Here is a 12,830-nt window from a genome sequence, read left to right on the forward strand (position 1 = left end):
TAAACGACCTAGACTCGGGTATAGGGAGCAGCATTATAAAGTTTGCAGATGAAGCGAAACCTGGCAACGTAGAGGTAGTGATGAGGATAGTTGCAGATTTCAGGATGACGTAGACAGGATGGTGAAATGGGCAGAAGCATGCTAGATAGAGTTCAACGTGGAGAAGTGTGAAGTGATTCACTTTGGGAGGACTAATATGGAAAGACAGTATACAATAAATGGCACGATTTTGAAAAGGTAGATGAGCAGCAAGACCTTGGTGTCCATATACACAAATCCTTAAAGGTGGCAAGGCAAGTTGATAAGGTGGTTAAAAAGCATCTGGGTTACTTGGGCTTATAAGAACATAAGAGCTGGAGTAGGCCATTCAGCCCCTCGAGCCTGCTCCGCCATTCATTAAGATCATGGCTGATCTTCTACCTCAAATCCACCTTCCAACACTATCCCCATATCCCTTGATTCCCTTAGTATCCAAAAATCTGTCGATCTCTGTGTTGAATATACTCAACAACTGAGCATCCACAGCCATCTGGGGGAGAGAATTCCAAAGATTCACCACCCTCTGAGTGAAGAAATTTCTCCTCATCTCAGTCCTAAATGGCCAATCCCTTATTCTGAGACTGTGACCCCTGGTTCTAGACTCCCCAGTCAGGGGAAACATCTTCCCAGCATCTGTCAAGTCCATGAAGAATTTTATTGGCTAAAAATTCGGGGGCTTAATGCCACCCGTTACCGGCAGAAAATGGTGAAAGAGCAGTGGCGGCCGCTCTTTCGCCAGCTGGTGGCGGCTCCCACAGCATCCTCCATTTTCAACGCCCCGCTAGCGCTGCCAGTAAGTAGTAGCACCCTGGTGACACGCTGACTTAACATCATCACGGCCAACTTGGACCCTAGTGCTGAGTTCAGCGCTGGGTCATAACCACGCCAGGGAAACCCAGCGTACAAACAGACTGACAGAGGCGCTGTCAGCACTTCTTAAAGGGACACACGCATCTTTCAGGTAAGTTTGCATTTAAACTTTTGGACTTTTTAAAAATGTTATTAAAGTAGTTAAAAGTTTTTTAAGTGTGTAGGGAGTGCTGCTGGGCGCTTGTAAGGCCTCGTATGATAAAGGAAGGCCTCTGAGAAGACAGAAAATGCTGCAAATACTCAACAGGCCAGGCAACATGCATGGAGAGAGAAACAGAGTTCATGCCTCAGTTCGAGATGCTGCCTGACCAGCTGAGTATTTCCAACATTTTATGCTGTCATTTCAGATTTACAGCATCCGCTCACAGAGGGAAGAGGAAGACACAGAAGAAGAAGAAGCAGAAGAACAGGAAGCCAAAGAGAAGGAAGCAGAAGGAAGGATACAACCCAGGCAACCCCTTTCTGGCCGGGATATCCGGGATGGAATCATCCACCTGTGGTCCCAGTGACTACAACCCCAATTCCCCTTTCAATATTTGTCCCACACCTTACCTTCCCTCTGTTACTGGCAATCACAGCATCCTCTTGACCATGATACTGAAATAAAAGCCACCACAAAGCAAACTTTCCAATCCAACTTTATGCATCTATCCATCCAATATGACATCAAGAAATTAAGTGATGGTGCTTCTTCTTTTTCTTCTTCTTCTTCACTCTCCTCTCCCTCTTCTTGGTCACCCATTGGCTGGGCAGGCTGCATTTCTTGGGTGTGTGAAATGAGGAAGGCACAGGGGTGGAGTTGTGGTGATGGGAGGGTGGGAGAAGGAGGATAACATATGAGGATACCAGCATCTTTTATCTTTTCAGCTCCGCCAGTGGCCAAGGGCTCAGCCATGCCCCTGCCAAGAATGGCCTGCAGCGTCTCCTCCAAGCGGGTGAAGTGAGGCTAGGAATGAGAGATGTGCCTCGTGATTGGTACAGATTGTTGGTAGGTGAGTGATTGGGGGTGGGGGGGTGGTGGGGTAAGTGATGCATTGAGCAGTGTGTGAGGCTAGTGGTGCAGTTGGTAGGAGACGGCTTTTGAAGATGCATTCACCGATCTTGACCAGTGGTCTGAGGTCATGAAACTTTTTTGGGCACTGGAGCCAGGTGGTGGGGGGCGACACTGCTGGCAGTGACGGTCTCGGTGATCTGGTCCCACATCCTTCTTTCTGGAGGGCCTCCTGGCCCCTATGGGTTGAGGACCTCTCTTGCAGTGTTGACCCCCTGCACAAAGCTAGACTGCAGCGTGTGAGACCCTGGGTGCCCCTTCTCTGGCTTGCTGAGCCATTTGTGTTAGTGCTAAAGCAGTTTTCCCATATTTTGAGGTTTGGAAGGTAACTCAGCTTTAAGAGCTGAAGAATCCCATTGGGGAAATCTTTTTAATGGTATTTTTTTTATTGAAAGGCAGTAAGGGCTGAAAGCTGCATTTTTTCACTGCATTGTAATTTTTACTAGTTCTGAGTGCATTGCCCTTTAATTCATAGCCCCTTTAATTGCCCACAATGCCTTGCGAACTCCACAGCCTCACTCCCAGAGGCTGTAAGAAGCTACAGCGCCGACTGTGGACGGGAACTTCGGGTCGGAGGCCTCCATTAACGCCACCAGGAGAGTGTTGCATGATAAGTTAGCCCAGCACTACACATCGCCAGCCCCAGCGCGAATTTTAGCCTGGTAGCGCTGCGGCCATTTTCAGCGGCCGTTAACTCAAGTTTTCGGTGACACCGGCAATTCTCTTGGCGTACACGAATTTCTCCCTCTCTATATTTCAATGAGATCACCTCTCATTCTTCTAAACTCGAGGGAATATAGACCTAGCCTACTCAATCTCTCCTCACAGAACAATCCCCTCACCACAGGAATCAGTCTAGTGAATCTTTGTTGCACTCCCTGTAAGGCAAGTAGGTAAGGAGGCCAAAACTGTACACAATATTCCAGGTGTGGTCCCACCAAGGCCCTATATAATTGTAGTAAGACATCTTTACTGTTATACTCCAATCCCTTTGTAATAAAGGCTAACATGCCATTTGCTTTCCTAATTACTTGCATTTTAACTTTCTGCGATTCTAGTACAAGGACACCCAAGTCCCTCTGAATACCAACATTTCCTAAACTTGTGCCATTTAAAAAATACTCTGCTTTTCGATTTTTCCTACCAAAGTGGATAACTTCACACTTCTCCACGTTGTATTCCATCTGCCACCTTCTTGCCCACTCACTTAACCTGTCTATATCCCTTTGCAGCCTCTTTGCGTCTTCCTCACAACTTAATTTTCCAACTAACTTCATATCGTCAGCAAACTTGGATACATTACACTCGGTCCCCTCACCTAGGTCAGTGATATAGATTGTAAATAGCTGAGGCCTAAGCACTGAGGCCCAAGCACTTTATAAATCACTGGAGTATTGTGGACAATTCTGGGCACCATCATTCAGGAAAGATGTAAAGGCCTTAGAAAGGGTACAGAGGAGGTTTACCAGGATGTTACCAGGGATGAGGGACTTCAGTCATGAGGAGAGATTGGAAAAGTTAGGACCGTTCACCTTGAAACAGAGGAGGTTAAGAGGTGACCTCATAGGGGTTTTCAACATGATGAGCGGTTTTGATAGAGTAGATAGAGAAAAAACTTCCCTCTGGCAAATGGGTCAATAACCAGAGGTCATGGGGGCTAAATTCGGTTGATTTACACCTCCCGTTAACGCCCTAAGAGGGCGTTAATGGGGTGCATAATCAACTAGTGCCTGCGCACGGTGCCGCTAACGCTTCCTGCGAAATTCAGTGGGAGGTTAATTAACTGTTAGCGCAGCACGGCACTGTCGGCAATGATGTCATCGCCGTGCGCAGTGCCCCGCTCGCGCCTCGGCTGTAATATTGGGTGGCGCCCCCCACTTACCGCCGGACGCTATGTCTGCTGGGGTCAGGGGGGCCTACCTGTGGCTGGGGCGGCGCTAGTTAAAGGGGAGGTGGCAGGCGGCCATTTTTGTTGTTGGCCGCCTGCCAGCACTTGCCCCCGTTGCTTGTCTCCGGCTCCCGTGAAGCCCCCCCTCAGGGTGCCGGCTGCTATCTGTGAGCCCGGCAATCCTCTTGAGTGCTGGGCTTGTTTGCTGGCACTCCCGATCCCTGGTGGCCCAGCTGGGCGCCGGGACGTGCTGCGCCAGGCCCTCCCCTTTAATAAGGGGAGGAAGGCCTGCAGTACCACGGCATGATGTGCCGCAGCGCGTGGTGCTGTGGCACGTAGCGCCACGATATTGGCTCGCAGCGCCTCAAGAGGAAAGTGGAAGCGCCCCTCCACCCTCTCGGGGCGCTACCTGGGAAAATCGGCCGCGGGGGCACTAACTTTTTCGGGGCGCTAAAATTAGATTGTTGGTAGGTGAGTGGGCGCTACCCAATTTTTATCCCCATAGGTTTAAAATCATTGGCAAATGATCTGTAGGGGAAACTAATCATAGAATCATAGAATAGTACAGCACAGAGGAGGCCATTTGGCCCATCGAGACTGTGCCGGCTCCTTCGATGAGGAGAATTTCTTTCCACTCAGAGAGTAGTCAGAACCTAGATGCTTTACCTGGAAAGGTGCTGGAAGCTGACTCCAATAATAATCTTAAAAGGGATTTGGACAGGTACTTGAGAATGAGGAACCTAGAGGGTTACGGACAAAAAGCTGGGATGTGGGACTAAACACGACTGCTCTTTCAAAGAGCCAGCACAGGCACGACGGGCCAAATGGCCTCTTTCTGTGCTGTAAGTTTCTATTATTCTATGACCTCAGATTGACTATAGACACCCTTCTCTATCATGCTCAGGATCCTGGGGAACCCAGGAATGGTATAATATTGTAGCTGTGTCTCCAACCACTTCTCTATCATGCTCAGGATCCTGGGGAACCCAGGAATGATATAATATTGTAGCTGTGTCTCCAACCACTTCTCTGCACATTTGTGAAAATGGATAAGTATGTGACACTTTCACAACAGCCTTCTCTAGTATACAGTTGGATTTTGCCTAATGCTTGCAAATTCCCCCCAGCTGATTGGAAAGACCTAATACTAAATAATTCAAGATCGCTGTGACTTTCACTTTCTAACACTGTCACTTTGTTGCGTACACAAAGTAAACATAGTTAAAAGAGTTAAAATCTTAGTTTTAATACTGTGGCGGAGCCACTAAGGGACTCCGATCAAATGTATATAATTCCCTTTAACAATATGTTAGCTACAGCCTGAGTCTGTATCTTTGTATATACTGTTTGCATGTACAGAGCGCGGTCCCTTTAAGAGCGCGGGCAAACGCGATGACGTCACGCCGTTCATCACGTGATCCCCACCGGCGGGAAAAACGTGATGACGTCATGACGCCAGCCACGGGACCGCCCAAGCAGTCCTCATGGAACCTCCGAACTGACTGGGCCGTATTCGTAGTTCTCTTGCAACTGTTTGTTAAACTCAAGGGGTGAGAAATTGGGTGAGTAGCGCCACCTGTTAGCGCCTAAAGAGGCAGTCAGTGGCTGTAGCGCCACTGGCTGCGTCTGCGGCGATATTCAGTAGGGGTGCTAATGGTGGCGTTAGGCATTTGCACTGCACCGCCACCGATGACGTCATCGGTGTGCGCAGCGCCCCATTCGTGCCCCGTTCGCGATATTTGGTAGTGAACGCCGCAGTTGCGCCGCTCGCTACCCGCGCCCGGTTCACGGGGCTTTACTGTGCCGGCAGCGGCGCAAGTTAAGGTGGAGGTGCGGGGCGGCCGCCTGCCAGCACCTCCATCCCCGGCCTCCTAACCCCCCCCCCCGTGGCATTGCCGGCTGTTTCCCGAGAGCCCGGCACTTCTCCTTGGTGCCGGGCTCATTTGCCGGCACTCGCGATCGGGGCTCGCGCTGTTGTAGGCACCTCCCCCTTAACAGTGGGAGGAAGGCCTGCAGTACCGCAGCGTGCCGTGCCGCAGCATGTGGCGCTGTGGCACGTTGCGCTGCGATAATCAGTTTCAGCGCCCTAAGAGGGATGCGGAGAGCCTCGAGCCTCGCCCCGTCTCCCTCGAGGGGCACTGAAAATGAATTTCTGGCGATCGGTATCACTCCGATCGCTGCGCTAAATCCTGCGCTCCGCCGACTTTTGCGCCACTTTGGCGCCCCAACCCAATTCCTAGGCCAATTAGTTTTACATTAAACATCGTTTGTTTGATTGCCTGAGTCGACCTCAGTCTCTTGATAGGAACCAGACATTCCTACATTGGTGACCCCGACTTTTGCGAATGGTTTTCGCAGAAGGAACGAAGCATGGAAACAAACGCCGTTGCATTGAAGCTGCCGCAATTCTGGGAGCAACAAGCAACCGCGTGGTTCATCCAGGTCGAAGCCCAGTTTGCATTACGGAACATCGTTGCGGATCAGACCCGATATTTTTACATGGTCTCCGCACTCGACAGCTCCACTGCGTCGCGGATCGTCAGCCTGCTTGAGAACCCCCCGGACGACCGCAAGTATGAAACAATCAAGGCGCGGTTGTTACAGGTCTTCGGGCTCACGAAGTCGGAGCGCGCCCGCCGACTGCTCGCTATGCCTGGCCTCGGGGACTCCAAGCCGTCTGAGCTCATGAGCCAAATGCTCACGCTCCTTGGCTCCGAACCGGAATGTTTCCTCTTTAGGGAGCTCTTCCTCAGTCAGTTACCGGAGCAAGTACAAGCTGCCCTGGCCAGGTCCGAAGTCACAGACTGCGCAGCGCTTGCTGCCGAAGCGGACAAGATTTTCGCGGTGACGCAGCAGTACTGCGTTGCCACAAGGCGCCCATCCCCCACAGATGCCACCCCAGCTCCTCAACCTTCGGGGCTGTGCTCCTACCACGCGCGGTTTGGCGTGAAAGCCAGGTGTTGCTGCCCTCCCTGCAGCTTCCCTCCCAAAAAAACCCAACTGCAACCCCGGCAAAAGAAGAACGGGTCTGACGGGTGCCCCGCGGCTGCGATGGCAATTGGAAATTCTGGCAAGCTGTTGTTCATCACCGATTCCATCTCTGGCCGGCGATTCCTATGCGACACCGGCGCACAGTGCAGCATTATACCCGCGTCCGCTATTGATGTTCAAGCTGGGAGGCACGGCCTCTCACTCGAAGCGGCTAATGGCGGAGCTATCCGGACCTTCGGCAAACGGCGGGTCCAGGTGTGCTTCGGCGGCCAGCGATTTGTTTGGGAATTTGTTACGGCCAGGGTTTCACAAGCCATCCTCGGCGCGGATTTCCTGTGCGCCAACGGCCTCCTGGTCGATGTGCGGAACCGGCGGCTGATCAACACGGCCACGTTTCACTCCATTCCTTGCCACCATGGTACCACCATGTCGCGCACCGTCTCCTGCGCTTTCCCAACTCCGGACGAGTTCGCTCGCCTGCTCGGTGAATTTCCGGACCTGACCAGACCTACGTTCTCCTCTACGGCCACGAAGCGCGGTGTGGAACACCACATCACTACCACCGCCCCCCCGGTCCACGCGCGGGCCCGGCGCCTCGAACCCGGCAAGCTGGCTGTCGCGAAGGCGGAGTTCATTACGATGGAACACCTGGGGATTATTCGCCGGTCTAATAGTCCCTGGTCTTCGCCTCTCCACATAGTACCGAAACCTGGCGGCGGATGGCAGCCATGCGGCGACTATCGGCGACTTAACGACGCTACCACTCCTGATCGATACCCGATCCCCCACATTCAGGATTTCTCTGCCCATTTGGCTGGGAACACCGTGTTTTCCAAGGTGGATCTGGTCCGAGGCTACCACCAGGTCCCGGTACACCCGCAGGACGTGCAGAAGACCGCAGTCATCACCCCATTCGGCCTTTTTGAATTTTTGAGGATGCCTTTTGGGTTGAAGAACGCTGCCCAGGCCTTCCAGTGCCTCATGGACTCCGTGCTGCGGGACCTCAAGTTCCTTTTCGTCCATTTAGACGACATCCTCGTGGCCAGTCAAAATAAGGAGGAACACATTGCGCACCTACGCACCCTTTTTCGTCGCCTCAGCCAACACAGCCTGATTCTCAACCCGGCCAAGTGTCAGTTTGGTCTGCCCCACATTGATTTCCTGGGACACCGCATCACATCGGAGGGAGTGGTGCCTTTGCAAGCAAAGGTAGAGGCGGTGACATCCTTTCCGCGCCCGCAGACCATCAAGGCCCTGCAGGAGTTCCTCAGGATGGTAAATTTTTACCACCGCTTCGTGCCTAAGGCAGCTCTGCTCATGCAGCCCCTGTACGAGGCCCTCAAGGGCAAGTCTGGCAAGGATCCGGTAAGCTGGACGGTCGACATGGACCGGGCGTTCGTTGACACAAAAAGCACCCTCGCCAACGCGACCATGCTGGCGCACCCGCTGCCAGGTGCCACCATCGCCCTCACCACCGACGTGTCAAACTACACCATCGGCGCAGTGCAGGAACAGTGGGTAAATGGAACGCGGCAACCGCTGGCCATCTTTAGTCGTCAACTACGGCGAAACGAGCGGAAGTACAGTACCTTCGACCGGGAGTTGCTGGCTCTTTTTCTGGCCATCCGCCATTTCCGGTTCTTGCTGGAAGGATGTCCTTTCACTGCTTTTGTAGACCATAAGCCACTAACGTTCGCTATGGCCAAGACTGCCGAACCGTGGTCAGCCCGACAACAACGTCAGTTAACGTTTATCTCTGAATTCACTACTGATATTCAGCACATGGCCGGTAAAGACAACCTGGTGGCGGATTGCCTCTCCCACGCGACCGTTCAGGCAGTCCAGTTCGGCATCGACTATGCCCTCATGGCTGCGGATCAAGCCTCGGATCCAGAGGTGCAAGCTTACCGAACCAGCCCCTCTAGCCTCCAAGCGGCCGACGTCAAATTCCATGCCGCAGGCACCACGCTACTTTGTGACGTCTCCGTAGGAGATCCTCGCCCTATCGTGCCGGTCGCCTGGCGCCGAAAAGTATTTGACGCCATACACGGGCTGTCACACCCTGGCATGAAGGCCTCGCAAAGGCTGACGTCGTCCAAGTTCGTTTGGCGGGGCATGCATATGGATGTCCGCGACTGGGCCAACACCTGCGTGGTCTGCCAAAAGGCCAAGGTGCAGCGTCACGTCAAAGCTCCATTGGCCACCTTCGCTGTTCCGGAGCGACGGTTCGATCACGTGAATGTGGACCTGGTGGGGCCACTTCCACCTTCTCATGGGTTTACACACATCCTTATGATGGTAGACCGCACCACTAGATGGCCAGAGGCAGTTCCCTTGTCATCCACCACTTCGGCAGATGTAGCCAGGGCATTCATCTCCTCTTGGGTCGCCCATTTCGGGGTACCGGCGGACATCTCTTCTGATCGTAGACCACAATTTTCCTCTGAGCTCTGGAACGCAGTGGCTCAGGGGCTCAGCATCAAGCTACATCGCACCACAGCCTACCATCCACAGGCGAACGGCCTGTACGAACGGTTTCACAGGTCGCTCAAAGCCAGGCTCCAAGGCGCTGGATGGGTGGACAGGCTACCATGGGTCCTGTTGGGTCTTCGCACGGCACCCAAGGAAGATCTTCGCTCGTCCTCGGCAGAGCTCGTCTATGGCCAGCCGCTATGCGTACCAGGGGATTTCCTTCCGACTCCAACAGAGCCATGGTCCGCATCCAATCAACTCATCAGCCACCAGGAGGCAGCCAGGTGTTTTGCACCAGTACCAACGTCGCATCGCGGCTTTCAGAGCTCCCGCGTCCCAGCAGAGCTGAAGAATGCCGAATAGGTGTTCATCCGCCACGACGCTCATCGGGATCCGCTCAAGGCCCCTTACACTGGTCCTTTCCGCGTGCTGGAGCCGGGAGACAAAACTTTCTTGGTGGATATCGGAGATAAACCGGACCACATTTCGGTTGACCGGTTGAAGCTGGCATACTTGGACCTTGACCGCCCGGTTGAGACCGCACAGCCGCCAAAACGTGGCCGACTGCCCACAGTCGCCGTGCCAGATCAAGCGTAACCGCCCGTCAGCCCGCCCGCCGTCCAGCAGCTTCCACTCCAAGTGTACAGAAGTCGCTCTGACAGGCTTGTCAGGCCTCCTCGCCGTTTCACTTTTTCTGTTAAAGACAATTCTGGGGGGGCGCATGTGGCGGAGCCACTAAGGGACTCCGATCAAATGTATATAATTCCCTTTAACAATATGTTAGCTACAGCCTGAGTCTGTATCTTTGTATATACTGTTTGCATGTACAGAGCGCGGTCCCTTTAAGAGCGCGGGCAAACGCGATGACGTCACGCCGTTCATCACGTGATCCCCCACCGGCGGGAAAAACATGACGACGTCATGACGCCAGCCATGGGACCACCCAAGCAGTCCTCGTGGAGCCTCCGAACTGACTAGACCGTATTCGTAGTTCTCTTGCAACTGTTTGTTAAACTCAATTAGTTTTACATTAAACATCGTTTGTTTGATCGCCTGAGTCGACCCCAGTCTCTTGATAGCAACTAGGCATTCCTACAATACAATGTTATAGAGGAGCAGTTCAACTAACAGAGAATTTCTTTACGCCTACAGCAACTTTTTCACAAACTCTGGCCTAGAAATTGGATATGGCCCAAAAACTGGCAGGTTCATGGCCCAGTGCTATTTAGCTGCGTCGGGTCAAAGTGGTCTAGGAAGCACGCAGAATTCGTGCTGCATGCTCATTTACATGATTATAGTGCTGATCTCAGCGCTAAACCCACTGCTGGTTGGCTTACTGCTCAACAGGTGGGCCAATATCGGGTGCAGTAAAATGGCCAATAATGTTTGGTCTAATCTTTCTTCACTACTTCAAGGGGAGGTGCTTTGATGTAGCAGCACCTCATTGGCATTGTATTTCGAGCTCAACTTGGATTCACAACTGAACTTGGAAGAGATGGCTGAGGGAGAGAGCCCGACGGCTCTTAGATGCGGCTCTGGAGACACTGGTGGTGGCCGTGGAGAGGAGGCAAGCTGTCCTCTTGCTGCAGGCTGGCAGGAAACCATCTGCCCATACATCTAGAAGACTCTGGCAGGAGATATCTGCACACGTGATGGCCAACAGTGGGGTCCCCAGATCATGGATACAGTGCCGCAAGGTGTTTAATGAGCTCACACGGCAGGTCAAGGTGAGTGAAGTCTTCAGCAAATGCCAACAATCTCTACCTATCACCACTCAGACCTCACAATCATAGCTTCACTTCACCCTCACAACCTTACCACTGCTGCAACACTCACACCCACATCTCACACCTTGCACACACTGACAGCTATTCAGCTATTCAACTATGGCAGGCACATCGCACAAACACATTGCACCACACTCACTCACTCACACACTTCCCTTTCTCTTGCAGGCAAAGGTTGCTCACAATGGAATGGTAGCATAGTGGTTATGTTACTGCACGAGTAATCCACAAGACCTGGACTAATGATTCGGGAGGACATGAGTTCAAATCCCACCATGGCAGCTGGGGAATTTAAATTAAATAAATCTGGAATGAAAAGCTAGTATCAGTAATGGTGACCATGAAATTATCGGATTGTCGTAAAAACCCATCTGGTTCACTAATGTCCTTTAGGAAGGAAATCTGCCTTCCTTACCTGGTCTGGCCTATATGTGACTCTAGACACAACAATGTGGTTGACTCTTAACTGCCCTCTGAAATGGCCTAGCAAGCAACTCCGTTGTAACAAACTGCTATAAAACACAAGAATGAAGAAACTGGATGGACCACCCAGCATCGACCTCGGCACTGGCTACGGGCACTTCAACAGCACACCCAGCCCAGTCGACCCTGCAAAGTCCTCCTCCCCAACATCTGGGGACTTGTGCCAAAATTGGGAGAGCTGTCCCACAGACTAGTCAAGCAACAGCCTGACAGTCATGCTCTCAGAATCATACCTTTCAGCCAATGTCCCAAACTCCTCCATCACCATCCCTGGGTATGTCCTGACCCACTGGCAGGATAGACCCACCAGGGGTGGTGGCACAGTGGTATACAGTCGGGAAGAAGTGGCCCTGGGAGTCCTCAACATTAACTTCTGACCCCCTGAAGTCTCATGGCTTCAGGTCAAGCATGGGCGAGGAAACCTCCTGCTGATTACCACCTACTGCCCTCCCTCAGCTGATGAATCAGTACTCCTCCATGTTCAACACCACTTGGAAGAAGCACTGAGAGTAGCAATGGCACAGAATGTACACTGGGGGGGGGGGACTTCAATGTCCATCACCAAGAGTGGCTTGGTAGCACCACTACTGTCCGAGTCCTGAAGAACATAGCTGCCAGTCTAGGCCTGCGACAGGTGGTAAGAGAACTAACATGAGGGAAAACCCTACTTGACCTCGTCCTCACTAATCTACCTGTTGCAGATGCATCTGTCCATGACAGCATTGGTAGCAGTGACCACTGCACAGTCATTGCGGAGACAAAGTCACATCTTCACATTGAGGACACCCTCCATCGTGTTGTGTGGCACTACCACCGTGCTAAATGGGATAGATTCAGAACAGATCTAGCAGCTCAAAACTGGGCATCCATGAGGCGCTGTGGACCAGCAGCAGCAGAATTGTATTCCACCACAATCTGTCACCTCATGGCCCGGCATATCCCTCACTCTACCATTACCATCAAACCAGGGGACCAACCCTGGTTCAATAAGGAGTGTAGAAGAGCATGCCAGGAGCAGCACCAGGCGTACCTAAAAATGCAGTGCCAACCTGGGGAAGCTGCAACACAGGACTACATGCATGCTAAAAAGCGGAAGCAGCATGCTATAGAAAGAGCTAAGCGATCCCACAATCAACGGATCAGGTCAAAGCTCTGCAGTTCTGCCACATCCAATCGTGAATGGTGGTGGACCATTAAACAACTAACGGGAGGGGGAGGCTCCATGAATATCCCCATCCTCAATGATGGT

This window comes from Somniosus microcephalus, chromosome 2 (assembly GCF_052327205.1).
Source record: "Somniosus microcephalus isolate GS21.2 chromosome 2, FLI_Smic_1.0, whole genome shotgun sequence".
Lineage (NCBI taxonomy): Eukaryota > Metazoa > Chordata > Chondrichthyes > Squaliformes > Somniosidae > Somniosus > Somniosus microcephalus.